The sequence below is a fragment of the Stegodyphus dumicola genome, chromosome X1 (assembly GCF_044657685.1).
Source record: "Stegodyphus dumicola isolate Sdum_Otavi_A_Nest chromosome X1, ASM4465768v1".
Lineage (NCBI taxonomy): Eukaryota > Metazoa > Arthropoda > Arachnida > Araneae > Eresidae > Stegodyphus > Stegodyphus dumicola.
In genome coordinates, this window is record NC_140780.1 from 4,902,114 (window position 1) to 4,916,620 (window position 14,507).

The 14,507-nt window shown below is 29.8% G+C and overlaps 1 long non-coding RNA gene across 1 annotated transcript; it reads left to right on the plus strand.

The window, feature by feature from the left end:
- Window positions 1-1,182: 1,182 nt before the first annotated feature.
- Window positions 1,183-13,213, plus strand: LOC146993062 (uncharacterized). The gene is made up of 6 exons (XR_015038337.1): window positions 1,183-1,310; window positions 3,584-3,701; window positions 5,974-6,091; window positions 8,359-8,476; window positions 10,734-10,851; window positions 13,124-13,213. It is a non-coding gene; the product is annotated as an uncharacterized LOC146993062 (long non-coding RNA).
- Window positions 13,214-14,507: the final 1,294 nt, after the last annotated feature.

The window sequence follows — 14,507 nt, forward strand, 5'->3', positions numbered from 1 at the left end:
GTATTTGAATTATGTTTTACCATTCATCTGTTTTTAGACGTAGGTTCTATTCTACAATTTACGGAATTCCTCTTTATTGGACATCTCACATAGCTGACAAAATTTCATTCCTATGTTTAGGTTTTATAGTACAATACGTTGAGCATCCGTACATTAGTATATGACTTTGATTCCTTCTAAAGAAAAAGAGTATCTTAGTTTTCTTAAATTTTTGCTCAAAATTTTAGTATGTAGGTAATTACAATAGTGCTTCCAGGAAATTGTATTTAAATTTTTTGCATCATTTCAAAATGCTGTATCATTCAATGGCATTTGATGTGTCTTGGCTTGGTGTATTAAAGCTGGGCTCGAACCCGGGCAGCCAGTCAGTATGTTCTTTCTCTGACTGAAATATTGCTATAATTTCATTAAACTGACGTAATATTTCAGGGTAATTTCTTGTACATTGGGTTAAGCGTTCCTCTCTCATGGATAAGAGTACCTAAGTAAAGAACTTAAAAATAGAAACGGTTCTTACGTTAAAATTCTGAATGACATATTTTTTTATGGTTAATGACTTTTGTTTCCAAGATGTTCTTCGAAATCTGTTTTTAGAATGGTGTTTTTAAGCCCTTTCTAAAAAAAAAATCTATAAAAATATATATATGTATAGCTATTTTAATGTTAATATATTGCGAGTTTGATTATTACTCTTTTTTGATCTGTTATGTCACTAATTCTGTGTGTGAATTAAGATTGTTTAATATATAACATCTGCTTCAGTAAAGCTAACAGTAAAGTTTATTTTGTTTATTTGTTACTTAAAATTACCTGCTTATTGTCTTTTGGTGCCATCATTTTGCAGCGCTGAAATTATTTACTCTCGAAGATCATTATCCCTTTTATTCTGTGTATCCGTAATAACTGTCTAATTTTTTTTCTTTTATTGTTCATGTTGTACCCATACATTAAAATCCCCCTTCGCTTACTGTACTTTTGTCGTATTAGGAAAATCATTTGCTTTTCTATCGACTGCAGTCATGATTTTAGTAACAATGTAGCACATTGCTGGAATTTAAAACAAAGAAGGCTACTTTTGAAGTTTTATATATTAAGAAAGAATATTAGATATTTCTGTGTGTGTATAATTATTCTTTAATTTCAAAGTAGTTAAAATCTAATGATTCCTTTTCCCCTCCTTGGCCTCTTCTAGTGTAATTTGTCATCATTTTTGTGCACTCTTGGATTGCAGAACATGATATCATGAAAGAAAAAGAACAAAGATGAAAAGAATGGAGAAATAGTGCAGAGCAAAAAGATATCTGTGGCTGGTAATTCTTGTTTTATATTAACTTTATTTCCACTAGAAATGCTTGAATGTTATAATTTGTACACTGCGTTTCTTCTGCGAGTTTTTCTTTCCCTCTGGTACATGCCATGTTATGGCTAAATCCATGCAGTCGTTCGGATGTTTGTTTGTTATCCTGTATCTGAACATTGATTTTTAACAAGCTCGTTGTTGAAAATCCTCTTTCACATCTTTTAGTAGATCGAAAGCAGGAATTTATCTTTTTAGAAGTTTAACAGGTCATGATTTTTCTGATCTAGGACTATTCAAATGGCTTTTTGTGATATTCTTGATGTTAATTAGGATGAAAATCAGTTGCTTCCATTTCTAGATCATTAGAATTGTTATTTAACATATTTGCAATCTTTTACCATTTTTCTTAAATACTAGTATTATGTAATGGGTTTGAAGTGAATGAAGTATTTGGCCTAATTTTAAATACACTCAAAACATCTAATTTAGAAACTAACTTAAGCTCGATGAGATTTTTCAAATGTTTGTTTCAGTTTTCTTATATTTCACGCTTTAGTTCTCGAGATTTTCAAAGTGGCAAAACGTACATTACATTATGGTAAAAATGTATATTCCTTATATTTGTGTAATATTTTTACAAAATTAATTTGATTTAAAATGAATTTATAAGACCTTTAATTCAAAGACTTTAGTTTAGTTCTCTCCTCCCCCTCAAGTTTAAGATTTAGTTATTATGTCTGTAAGAATGGCTAAATCGTAGAACCAGGTATGTTCAATAATTTCTTCATAAGTTTCGTTTCTGGATTTTTAAAATTCTTCTATGAAACTTTTGTAACAAGAGCTGGGATACAACCTAGGCAGCCAGACAGAATGTCCTTTCCCTGAGTGAGTATTTCTATCATTTCATTGAAAGTGACGTTTTAATATTTGAGAATAAACCCTCGTAATACTAATAAATGTATATAGATTTCTTTTAATGTTTATGTAATGCGTCTTTTGTTCTTACAATATTTTGAGCTATTATATTACTAATTCTGTATGTGAATTAAGGCAGTTAAATGTAGAATACCTGCTTCAGTGCTAAAAGTAAAGTATTTGAATTATGTTTTACCATTCATCTGTTTTTAGACGTAGGTTCTATTCTACAATTTACGGAATTCCTCTTTATTGGACGTCTCACATAGCTGACAAAATTTCATTCCTATGTTTAGGTTTTATAGTACAATACGTTGAGCATCCGTACATTAGTATATGACTTTGATTCCTTCTAAAGAAAAAGAGTATCTTAGTTTTCTTTAATTTTTGCTCAAAATTTTAGTATGTAGGTAATTACAATAGTGCTTCCAGAAAATAGCATTTAAATTTTTTGCATCATTTCAAAATGCTGTATCATTCAATGGCATTTGATGTGTCTTGGCTTGGTGTATTAAAGCTGGGCTCGAACCCGGGCAGCCAGTCAGTATGTTCTTTCTTTGACTGAAATATTGCTATAATTTCATTAAACTGACGTAATATTTCAGGGTAATTTCTTGTACATTGGGTTAAGCGTTCCTCTCTCATGGATAAGAGTACCTAAGTAAAGAACTTAAAAATAGAAACGGTTCTTACGTTAAAATTCTGAATGACATATTTTTTTATGGTTAATGACTTTTGTTTCCAAGATGTTCTTCGAAATCTGTTTTTAGAATGGTGTTTTTAAGCCCTTTCTAAAAAAAAAATCTATAAAAATATATATATGTATAGCTATTTTAATGTTAATATATTGCGAGTTTGATTATTACTCTTTTTTGATCTGTTATGTCACTAATTCTGTGTGTGAATTAAGATTGTTTAATATATAACATCTGCTTCAGTAAAGCTAACAGTAAAGTTTATTTTGTTTATTTGTTACTTAAAATTACCTGCTTATTGTCTTTTGGTGCCATCATTTTGCAGCGCTGAAATTATTTACTCTCGAAGATCATTATCCCTTTTATTCTGTGTATCCGTAATAACTGTCTAATTTTTTTTCTTTTATTGTTCATGTTGTACCCATACATTAAAATCCCCCTTCGCTTACTGTACTTTTGTCGTATTAGGAAAATCATTTGCTTTTCTATCGACTGCAGTCATGATTTTAGTAACAATGTAGCACATTGCTGGAATTTAAAACAAAGAAGGCTACTTTTGAAGTTTTATATATTAAGAAAGAATATTAGATATTTCTGTGTGTGTATAATTATTCTTTAATTTCAAAGTAGTTAAAATCTAATGATTCCTTTTCCCCTCCTTGGCCTCTTCTAGTGTAATTTGTCATCATTTTTGTGCACTCTTGGATTGCAGAACATGATATCATGAAAGAAAAAGAACAAAGATGAAAAGAATGGAGAAATAGTGCAGAGCAAAAAGATATCTGTGGCTGGTAATTCTTGTTTTATATTAACTTTATTTCCACTAGAAATGCTTGAATGTTATAATTTGTACACTGCATTTCTTCTGCGAGTTTTTCTTTCCCTCTGTTACATGCCATGTTATGGCTAAATCCATGCAGTCGTTCGGATGTTTGTTTGTTATCTTGTATCTGAACATTGATTTTTAACAAGTTCGTTGTTGAAAATCCTCTTTCACATTTTTTAGTAGATCGAAAGCAGAAATTTATCTTTTTAAAAGTTTAACAGGTCATGATTTTTCTGATCTAGACTATTCAAATGGCTTTTTGTGATATTCTTGATCTTAGTTAGGATGAAAATCAGTTACTTCCATTTCTAGATCAGTAGAATTGTTATTTAACATATTTGCAATCTTTTACCATTTTTCTTAAATACTAGTATTATGTAATGGGTTTGAAGTGAACGAAGTAGTTGCCCTAATTTTAAATACACTCAAAACATCTAATTTAGAAACTCACTTAAGCTCGATGAGATTTTTCAAATGTTTGTCTCAGTTTTCTTATATTTCACGCTTTAGTTCTCGAGATTTTCAAAGTGGCAAAACGTACATTACATTATGGTAAAAATGTATATTCCTTATATTTGTGTAATATTTTCACAAAATTAATTTGATTTAAAATGAATTTATAAGACCTTTAATTCAAAGACTTTAGTATAGTTCTCTCCTCCCCCTCAAGTTTAAGATTTAGTTATTATGTCTGTAAGAATGGCTAAATCGTAGAACCAGGTATGTTCAATAATTTCTTCATAACTTTCGTTTCTGGATTTTTAAAATTCTTCTATGAAACTTTTGTAACAAGAGCTGGGATACAACCTAGGCAGCCAGACAGAATGTCCTTTTCCTGAGTGAGAATTTCTATCATTTCATTGAAAGTGACCTTATAATATTTCAGAATAAACCCTCGTAATACTAATAAATGTATATAGATTTCTTTTAATGTTTATGTAATGCGTCTTTTGTTCTTACAATATTTTGAGCTATTATATTACTAATTCTGTATGTGAGTTAAGGCAGTTAAATGTAGAATACCTGCTTCAGTGCTAAAAGTAAAGTATTTGAATTATGTTTTACCATTCATCTGTTTTCAGACGTAGGTTCTATTCTACAATTTACGGAATTCCTCCTTATTGGACGTCTCACATAGCTGACAAAATTTCATTCCTATGTTTAGGTTTTATAGTACAATACGTTGAGCATCCGTACATTAGTATATAACTTTGATTCCTTCTAAAGAAAAAGAGTATCTTAGTTTCCTTTAATTTTTGCTCAAAATTTTAGTATGTAGGTAATTACAATAGTGCTTCCAGAAAATAGCATTTAAATTTTTTGCATCATTTCAAAATGCTGTATCATTCAATGGCATTTGATGTGTCTTGGCTTGGTGTATTAAAGCTGGGCTCGAACCCGGGCAGCCAGTCAGTATGTTCTTTCTCTGACTGAAATATTGCTATAATTTCATTAAAGTGACGTAATATTTCAGGATAATTTCTTGTACATTGGGTTAAGCGTTCCTCTCTCATGGATAAGAGTACCTAAGTAAAGAACTTAAAAATAGAAACGGTTCTTACGTTAAAATTCTGAATAACATACTTTTTTATGGTTAATGACTTTTGTTTCCAAGATGTTCTTCGAAATCTGTTTTTAGAATGGTGTTTTTAAGCCCTTTCTAAAAAAAAAATCTATAAAAATATATATATGTATAGCTATTTTAATGTTAATATATTGCGAGTTTGATTATTACTCTTTTTTGATCTGTTATGTCACTAATTCTGTGTGTGAATTAAGATTGTTTAATATATAACATCTGCTTCAGTAAAGCTAACAGTAAAGTTTATTTTGTTTATTTGTTACTTAAAATTACCTGCTTATTGTCTTTTGGTGCCATCATTTTGCAGCGCTGAAATTATTTACTCTCGAAGATCATTATCCCTTTTATTCTGTGTATCCGTAATAACTGTCTAATTTTTTTTCTTTTATTGTTCATGTTGTACCCATACATTAAAATCCCCCTTCGCTTACTGTACTTTTGTTGTATTAGGAAAATCATTTGCTTTTCTATCGACTGCAGTCATGATTTTAGTAACAATGTAGCACATTGCTGGAATTTAAAACAAAGAAGGCTACTTTTAAAGTTTTATATATTAAGAAAGAATATTAGATATTTCTGTGTGTGTATAATTATTCTTTAATTTCAAAGTAGTTAAAATCTAATGATTCCTTTTCCCCTCCTTGGCCTCTTCTAGTGTAATTTGTCATCATTTTTGTGCACTCTTGGATTGCAGAACATGATATCATGAAAGAAAAAGAACAAAGATGAAAAGAATGGAGAAATAGTGCAGAGCAAAAAGATATCTGTGGCTGGTAATTCTTGTTTTATATTAACTTTATTTCCACTAGAAATGCTTGAATGTTATAATTTGTACACTGCATTTCTTCTGCGAGTTTTTCTTTCCCTCTGTTACATGCCATGTTATGGCTAAATCCATGCAGTCGTTCGGATGTTTGTTTGTTATCTTGTATCTGAACATTGATTTTTAACAAGTTCGTTGTTGAAAATCCTCTTTCACATTTTTTAGTAGATCGAAAGCAGAAATTTATTTTTTTAAAAGTTTAACAGGTCATGATTTTTCTGATCTAGACTATTCAAATGGCTTTTTGTGATATTCTTGATCTTAATTAGGATGAAAATCAGTTACTTCCATTTCTAGATCAGTAGAATTGTTATTTAACATATTTGCAATCTTTTACCATTTTTCTTAAATGCTAGTATTATGTAATGGGTTTGAAGTGAACGAAGTAGTTGCCCTAATTTTAAATACACTCAAAACATCTAATTTAGAAACTCACTTAAGCTCGATGAGATTTTTCAAATGTTTGTTTCAGTTTTCTTATATTTCACGCTTTAGTTCTCGAGATTTTCAAAGTGGCAAAACGTACATTACATTATGGTAAAAATGTATATTCCTTATATTTGTGTAATATTTTCACAAAATTAATTTGATTTAAAATGAATTTATAAGACCTTTAATTCAAAGACTTTAGTTCTCTCCTCCCCCTCAAGTTTAAGATTTAGTTATTATGTCTGTAAGAATGGCTAAATCGTAGAACCAGGTATGTTCAATAATTTCTTCATAAGTTTCGTTTCTGGATTTTTAAAATTCTTCTATGAAACTTTTGTAACAAGAGCTGGGATACAACCTAGGCAGCCAGACAGAATGTCCTTTTCCTGAGTGAGAATTTCTATCATTTCATTGAAAGTGACCTTATAATATTTCAGAATAAACCCTCGTAATACTAATAAATGTATATAGATTTCTTTTAATGTTTATGTAATGTGTCTTTTGTTCTTACAATATTTTGAGCTATTATATTACTAATTCTGTATGTGAGTTAAGGCAGTTAAATGTAGAATACCTGCTTCAGTGCTAAAAGTAAAGTATTTGAATTATGTTTTACCATTCATCTGTTTTCAGACGTAGGTTCTATTCTACAATTTACGGAATTCCTCTTTATTGGACGTCTCACATAGCTGACAAAATTTCATTCCTATGTTTAGGTTTTATAGTACAATACGTTGAGCATCCGTACATTAGTATATGACTTTGATTCCTTCTAAAGAAAAAGAGTATCTTAGTTTCCTTTAATTTTTGCTCAAAATTTTAGTATGTAGGTAATTACAATAGTGCTTCCAGAAAATAGCATTTAAATTTTTTGCATCATTTCAAAATGCTGTATCATTCAATGGCATTTGATGTGTCTTGGCTTGGTGTATTAAAGCTGGGCTCGAACCCGGGCAGCCAGTCAGTATGTTCTTTCTCTGACTGAAATATTGCTATAATTTCATTAAAGTGACGTAATATTTCAGGATAATTTCTTGTACATTGGGTTAAGCGTTCCTCTCTCATGGATAAGAGTACCTAAGTAAAGAACTTAAAAATAGAAACGGTTCTTACGTTAAAATTCTGAATGACATATTTTTTTATGGTTAATGACTTTTGTTTCCAAGATGTTCTTCGAAATCTGTTTTTAGAATGGTGTTTTTAAGCCCTTTCTAAAAAAAAAATCTATAAAAATATATATATGTATAGCTATTTTAATGTTAATATATTGCGAGTTTGATTATTACTCTTTTTTGATCTGTTATGTCACTAATTCTGTGTGTGAATTAAGATTGTTTAATATATAACATCTGCTTCAGTAAAGCTAACAGTAAAGTTTATTTTGTTTATTTGTTACTTAAAATTACCTGCTTATTGTCTTTTGGTGCCATCATTTTGCAGCGCTGAAATTATTTACTCTCGAAGATCATTATCCCTTTTATTCTGTGTATCCGTAATAACTGTCTAATTTTTTTTCTTTTATTGTTCATGTTGTACCCATACATTAAAATCCCCCTTCGCTTACTGTACTTTTGTCGTATTAGGAAAATCATTTGCTTTCCTATCGACTGCAGTCATGATTTTAGTAACAATGTAGCACATTGCTGGAATTTAAAACAAAGAAGGCTACTTTTGAAGTTTTATATATTAAGAAAGAATATTAGATATTTCTGTGTGTGTATAATTATTCTTTAATTTCAAAGTAGTTAAAATCTAATGATTCCTTTTCCCCTCCTTGGCCTCTTCTAGTGTAATTTGTCATCATTTTTGTGCACTCTTGGATTGCAGAACATGATATCATGAAAGAAAAAGAACAAAGATGAAAAGAATGGAGAAATAGTGCAGAGCAAAAAGATATCTGTGGCTGGTAATTCTTGTTTTATATTAACTTTATTTCCACTAGAAATGCTTGAATGTTATAATTTGTACACTGCATTTCTTCTGCGAGTTTTTCTTTCCCTCTGTTACATGCCATGTTATGACTAAATCCATGCAGTCGTTCGGATGTTTGTTTGTTATCTTGTATCTGAACATTGATTTTTAACAAGTTCGTTGTTGAAAATCCTCTTTCACATTTTTTAGTAGATCGAAAGCAGAAATTTATCTTTTTAAAAGTTTAACAGGTCATGATTTTTCTGATCTAGACTATTCAAATGGCTTTTTGTGATATTCTTGATCTTAATTAGGATGAAAATCAGTTACTTCCATTTCTAGATCAGTAGAATTGTTATTTAACATATTTGCAATCTTTTACCATTTTTCTTAAATACTAGTATTATGTAATGGGTTTGAAGTGAACGAAGTAGTTGCCCTAATTTTAAATACACTCAAAACATCTAATTTAGAAACTCACTTAAGCTCGATGAGATTTTTCAAATGTTTGTTTCAGTTTTCTTATATTTCACGCTTTAGTTCTCGAGATTTTCAAAGTGGCAAAACGTACATTACATTATGGTAAAAATGTATATTCCTTATATTTGTGTAATATTTTCACAAAATTAATTTGATTTAAAATGAATTTATAAGACCTTTAATTCAAAGACTTTAGTTTAGTTCTCTCCTCCCCCTCAAGTTTAAGATTTAGTTATTATGTCTGTAAGAATGGCTAAATCGTAGAACCAGGTATGTTCAATAATTTCTTCATAAGTTTCGTTTCTGGATTTTTAAAATTCTTCTATGAAACAAGAGCTGGGATACAACCTAGGCAGCCAGACAGAATGTCCTTTCCCTGAGTGAGAATTTCTATCATTTCATTGACCTTATAATATTTCAGAATAAACCCTCGTAATACTAATAAATGTATATAGATTTCTTTTAATGTTTATGTAATGCGTCTTTTGTTCTTACAATATTTTGAGCTATTATATTACTAATTCTGTATGTGAGTTAAGGCAGTTAAATGTAGAATACCTGCTTCAGTGCTAAAAGTAAAGTATTTGAATTATGTTTTACCATTCATCTGTTTTCAGACGTAGGTTCTATTCTACAATTTATGGAATTCCTCTTTATTGGATGTCTCACATAGCTGACAAAATTTCATTCCTATGTTTAGGTTTTATAGTACAATACGTTGAGCATCCGTACATTAGTATATGACTTTGATTCCTTCTAAAGAAAAAGAGTATCTTAGTTTCCTTTAATTTTTGCTCAAAATTTTAGTATGTAGGTAATTACAATAGTGCTTCCAGAAAATAGCATTTAAATTTTTTGCATCATTTCAAAATGCTGTATCATTCAATGGCATTTGATGTGTCTTGGCTTGGTGTATTAAAGCTGGGCTCGAACCCGGGCAGCCAGTCAGTATGTTCTTTCTCTGACTGAAATATTGCTATAATTTCATTAAAGTGACGTAATATTTCAGGATAATTTCTTGTACATTGGGTTAAGCGTTCCTCTCTCATGGATAAGAGTACCTAAGTAAAGAACTTAAAAATAGAAACGGTTCTTACGTTAAAATTCTGAATGACATATTTTTTTATGGTTAATGACTTTTGTTTCCAAGATGTTCTTCGAAATCTGTTTTTAGAATGGTGTTTTTAAGCCCTTTCTAAAAAAAAAATCTATAAAAATATATATATGTATAGCTATTTTAATGTTAATATATTGCGAGTTTGATTATTACTCTTTTTTGATCTGTTATGTCACTAATTCTGTGTGTGAATTAAGATTGTTTAATATATAACATCTGCTTCAGTAAAGCTAACAGTAAAGTTTATTTTGTTTATTTGTTACTTAAAATTACCTGCTTATTGTCTTTTGGTGCCATCATTTTGCAGCGCTGAAATTATTTACTCTCGAAGATCATTATCCCTTTTATTCTGTGTATCCGTAATAACTGTCTAATTTTTTTTCTTTTATTGTTCATGTTGTACCCATACATTAAAATCCCCCTTCGCTTACTGTACTTTTGTCGTATTAGGAAAATCATTTGCTTTTCTATCGACTGCAGTCATGATTTTAGTAACAATGTAGCACATTGCTGGAATTTAAAACAAAGAAGGCTACTTTTGAAGTTTTATATATTAAGAAAGAATATTAGATATTTCTGTGTGTGTATAATTATTCTTTAATTTCAAAGTAGTTAAAATCTAATGATTCCTTTTCCCCTCCTTGGCCTCTTCTAGTGTAATTTGTCATCATTTTTGTGCACTCTTGGATTGCAGAACATGATATCATGAAAGAAAAAGAACAAAGATGAAAAGAATGGAGAAATAGTGCAGAGCAAAAAGATATCTGTGGCTGGTAATTCTTGTTTTATATTAACTTTATTTCCACTAGAAATGCTTGAATGTTATAATTTGTACACTGCATTTCTTCTGCGAGTTTTTCTTTCCCTCTGTTACATGCCATGTTATGACTAAATCCATGCAGTCGTTCGGATGTTTGTTTGTTATCTTGTATCTGAACATTGATTTTTAACAAGTTCGTTGTTGAAAATGCTCTTTCACATTTTTTAGTAGATCGAAAGCAGAAATTTATCTTTTTAAAAGTTTAACAGGTCATGATTTTTCTGATCTAGACTATTCAAATGGCTTTTTGTGATATTCTTGATCTTAATTAGGATGAAAATCAGTTACTTCCATTTCTAGATCAGTAGAATTGTTATTTAACATATTTGCAATCTTTTACCATTTTTCTTAAATACTAGTATTATGTAATGGGTTTGAAGTGAACGAAGTAGTTGCCCTAATTTTAAATACACTCAAAACATCTAATTTAGAAACTCACTTAAGCTCGATGAGATTTTTCAAATGTTTGTTTCAGTTTTCTTATATTTCACGCTTTAGTTCTCGAGATTTTCAAAGTGGCAAAACGTACATTACATTATGGTAAAAATGTATATTCCTTATATTTGTGTAATATTTTCACAAAATTAATTTGATTTAAAATGAATTTATAAGACCTTTAATTCAAAGACTTTAGTTTAGTTCTCTCCTCCCCCTCAAGTTTAAGATTTAGTTATTATGTCTGTAAGAATGGCTAAATCGTAGAACCAGGTATGTTCAATAATTTCTTCATAAGTTTCGTTTCTGGATTTTTAAAATTCTTCTATGAAACTTTTGTAACAAGAGCTGGGATACAACCTAGGCAGCCAGACAGAATGTCCTTTCCCTGAGTGAGAATTTCTATCATTTCATTGAAAGTGACCTTATAATATTTCAGAATAAACCCTCGTAATACTAATAAATGTATATAGATTTCTTTTAATGTTTATGTAATGCGTCTTTTGTTCTTACAATATTTTGAGCTATTATATTACTAATTCTGTATGTGAGTTAAGGCAGTTAAATGTAGAATACCTGCTTCAGTGCTAAAAGTAAAGTATTTGAATTATGTTTTACCATTCATCTGTTTTCAGACGTAGGTTCTATTCTACAATTTATGGAATTCCTCTTTATTGGACGTCTCACATAGCTGACAAAATTTCATTCCTATGTTTAGGTTTTATAGTACAATACGTTGAGCATCCGTACATTAGTATATGACTTTGATTCCTTCTAAAGAAAAAGAGTATCTTAGTTTCCTTTAATTTTTGCTCAAAATTTTAGTATGTAGGTAATTACAATAGTGCTTCCAGAAAATAGCATTTAAATTTTTTGCATCATTTCAAAATGCTGTATCATTCAATGGCATTTGATGTGTCTTGGCTTGGTGTATTAAAGCTGGGCTCGAACCCGGGCAGCCAGTCAGTATGTTCTTTCTCTGACTGAAATATTGCTATAATTTCATTAAAGTGACGTAATATTTCAGGATAATTTCTTGTACATTGGGTTAAGCGTTCCTCTCTCATGGATAAGAGTACCTAAGTAAAGAACTTAAAAATAGAAACGGTTCTTACGTTAAAATTCTGAATGACATATTTTTTTATGGTTAATGACTTTTGTTTCCAAGATGTTCTTCGAAATCTGTTTTTAGAATGGTGTTTTTAAGCCCTTTCTAAAAAAAAAATCTATAAAAATATATATATGTATAGCTATTTTAATGTTAATATATTGCGAGTTTGATTATTACTCTTTTTTGATCTGTTATGTCACTAATTCTGTGTGTGAATTAAGATTGTTTAATATATAACATCTGCTTCAGTAAAGCTAACAGTAAAGTTTATTTTGTTTATTTGTTACTTAAAATTACCTGCTTATTGTCTTTTGGTGCCATCATTTTGCAGCGCTGAAATTATTTACTCTCGAAGATCATTATCCCTTTTATTCTGTGTATCCGTAATAACTGTCTAATTTTTTTTCTTTTATTGTTCATGTTGTACCCATACATTAAAATCCCCCTTCGCTTACTGTACTTTTGTCGTATTAGGAAAATCATTTGCTTTTCTATCGACTGCAGTCATGATTTTAGTAACAATGTAGCACATTGCTGGAATTTAAAACAAAGAAGGCTACTTTTGAAGTTTTATATATTAAGAAAGAATATTAGATATTTCTGTGTGTGTATAATTATTCTTTAATTTCAAAGTAGTTAAAATCTAATGATTCCTTTTCCCCTCCTTGGCCTCTTCTAGTGTAATTTGTCATCATTTTTGTGCACTCTTGGATTGCAGAACATGATATCATGAAAGAAAAAGAACAAAGATGAAAAGAATGGAGAAATAGTGCAGAGCAAAAAGATATCTGTGGCTGGTAATTCTTGTTTTATATTAACTTTATTTCCACTAGAAATGCTTGAATGTTATAATTTGTACACTGCATTTCTTCTGCGAGTTTTTCTTTCCCTCTGTTACATGCCATGTTATGGCTAAATCCATGCAGTCGTTCGGATGTTTGTTTGTTATCTTGTATCTGAACATTGATTTTTAACAAGTTCGTTGTTGAAAATCCTCTTTCACATTTTTTAGTAGATCGAAAGCAGAAATTTATCTTTTTAAAAGTTTAACAGGTCATGATTTTTCTGATCTAGACTATTCAAATGGCTTTTTGTGATATTCTTGATCTTAGTTAGGATGAAAATCAGTTACTTCCATTTCTAGATCAGTAGAATTGTTATTTAACATATTTGCAATCTTTTACCATTTTTCTTAAATACTAGTATTATGTAATGGGTTTGAAGTGAACGAAGTAGTTGCCCTAATTTTAAATACACTCAAAACATCTAATTTAGAAACTCACTTAAGCTCGATGAGATTTTTCAAATGTTTGTCTCAGTTTTCTTATATTTCACGCTTTAGTTCTCGAGATTTTCAAAGTGGCAAAACGTACATTACATTATGGTAAAAATGTATATTCCTTATATTTGTGTAATATTTTCACAAAATTAATTTGATTTAAAATGAATTTATAAGACCTTTAATTCAAAGACTTTAGTATAGTTCTCTCCTCCCCCTCAAGTTTAAGATTTAGTTATTATGTCTGTAAGAATGGCTAAATCGTAGAACCAGGTATGTTCAATAATTTCTTCATAAGTTTCGTTTCTGGATTTTTAAAATTCTTCTATGAAACTTTTGTAACAAGAGCTGGGATACAACCTAGGCAGCCAGACAGAATGTCCTTTTCCTGAGTGAGAATTTCTATCATTTCATTGAAAGTGACCTTATAATATTTCAGAATAAACCCTCGTAATACTAATAAATGTATATAGATTTCTTTTAATGTTTATGTAATGCGTCTTTTGTTCTTACAATATTTTGAGCTATTATATTACTAATTCTGTATGTGAGTTAAGGCAGTTAAATGTAGAATACCTGCTTCAGTGCTAAAAGTAAAGTATTTGAATTATGTTTTACCATTCATCTGTTTTCAGACGTAGGTTCTATTCTACAATTTATGGAATTCCTCTTTATTGGACGTCTCACATAGCTGACAAAATTTCATTCCTATGTTTAGGTTTTATAGTACAATACGTTGAGCATCCGTACATTAGTATATAACTTTGATTCCTTCTAAAGAAAA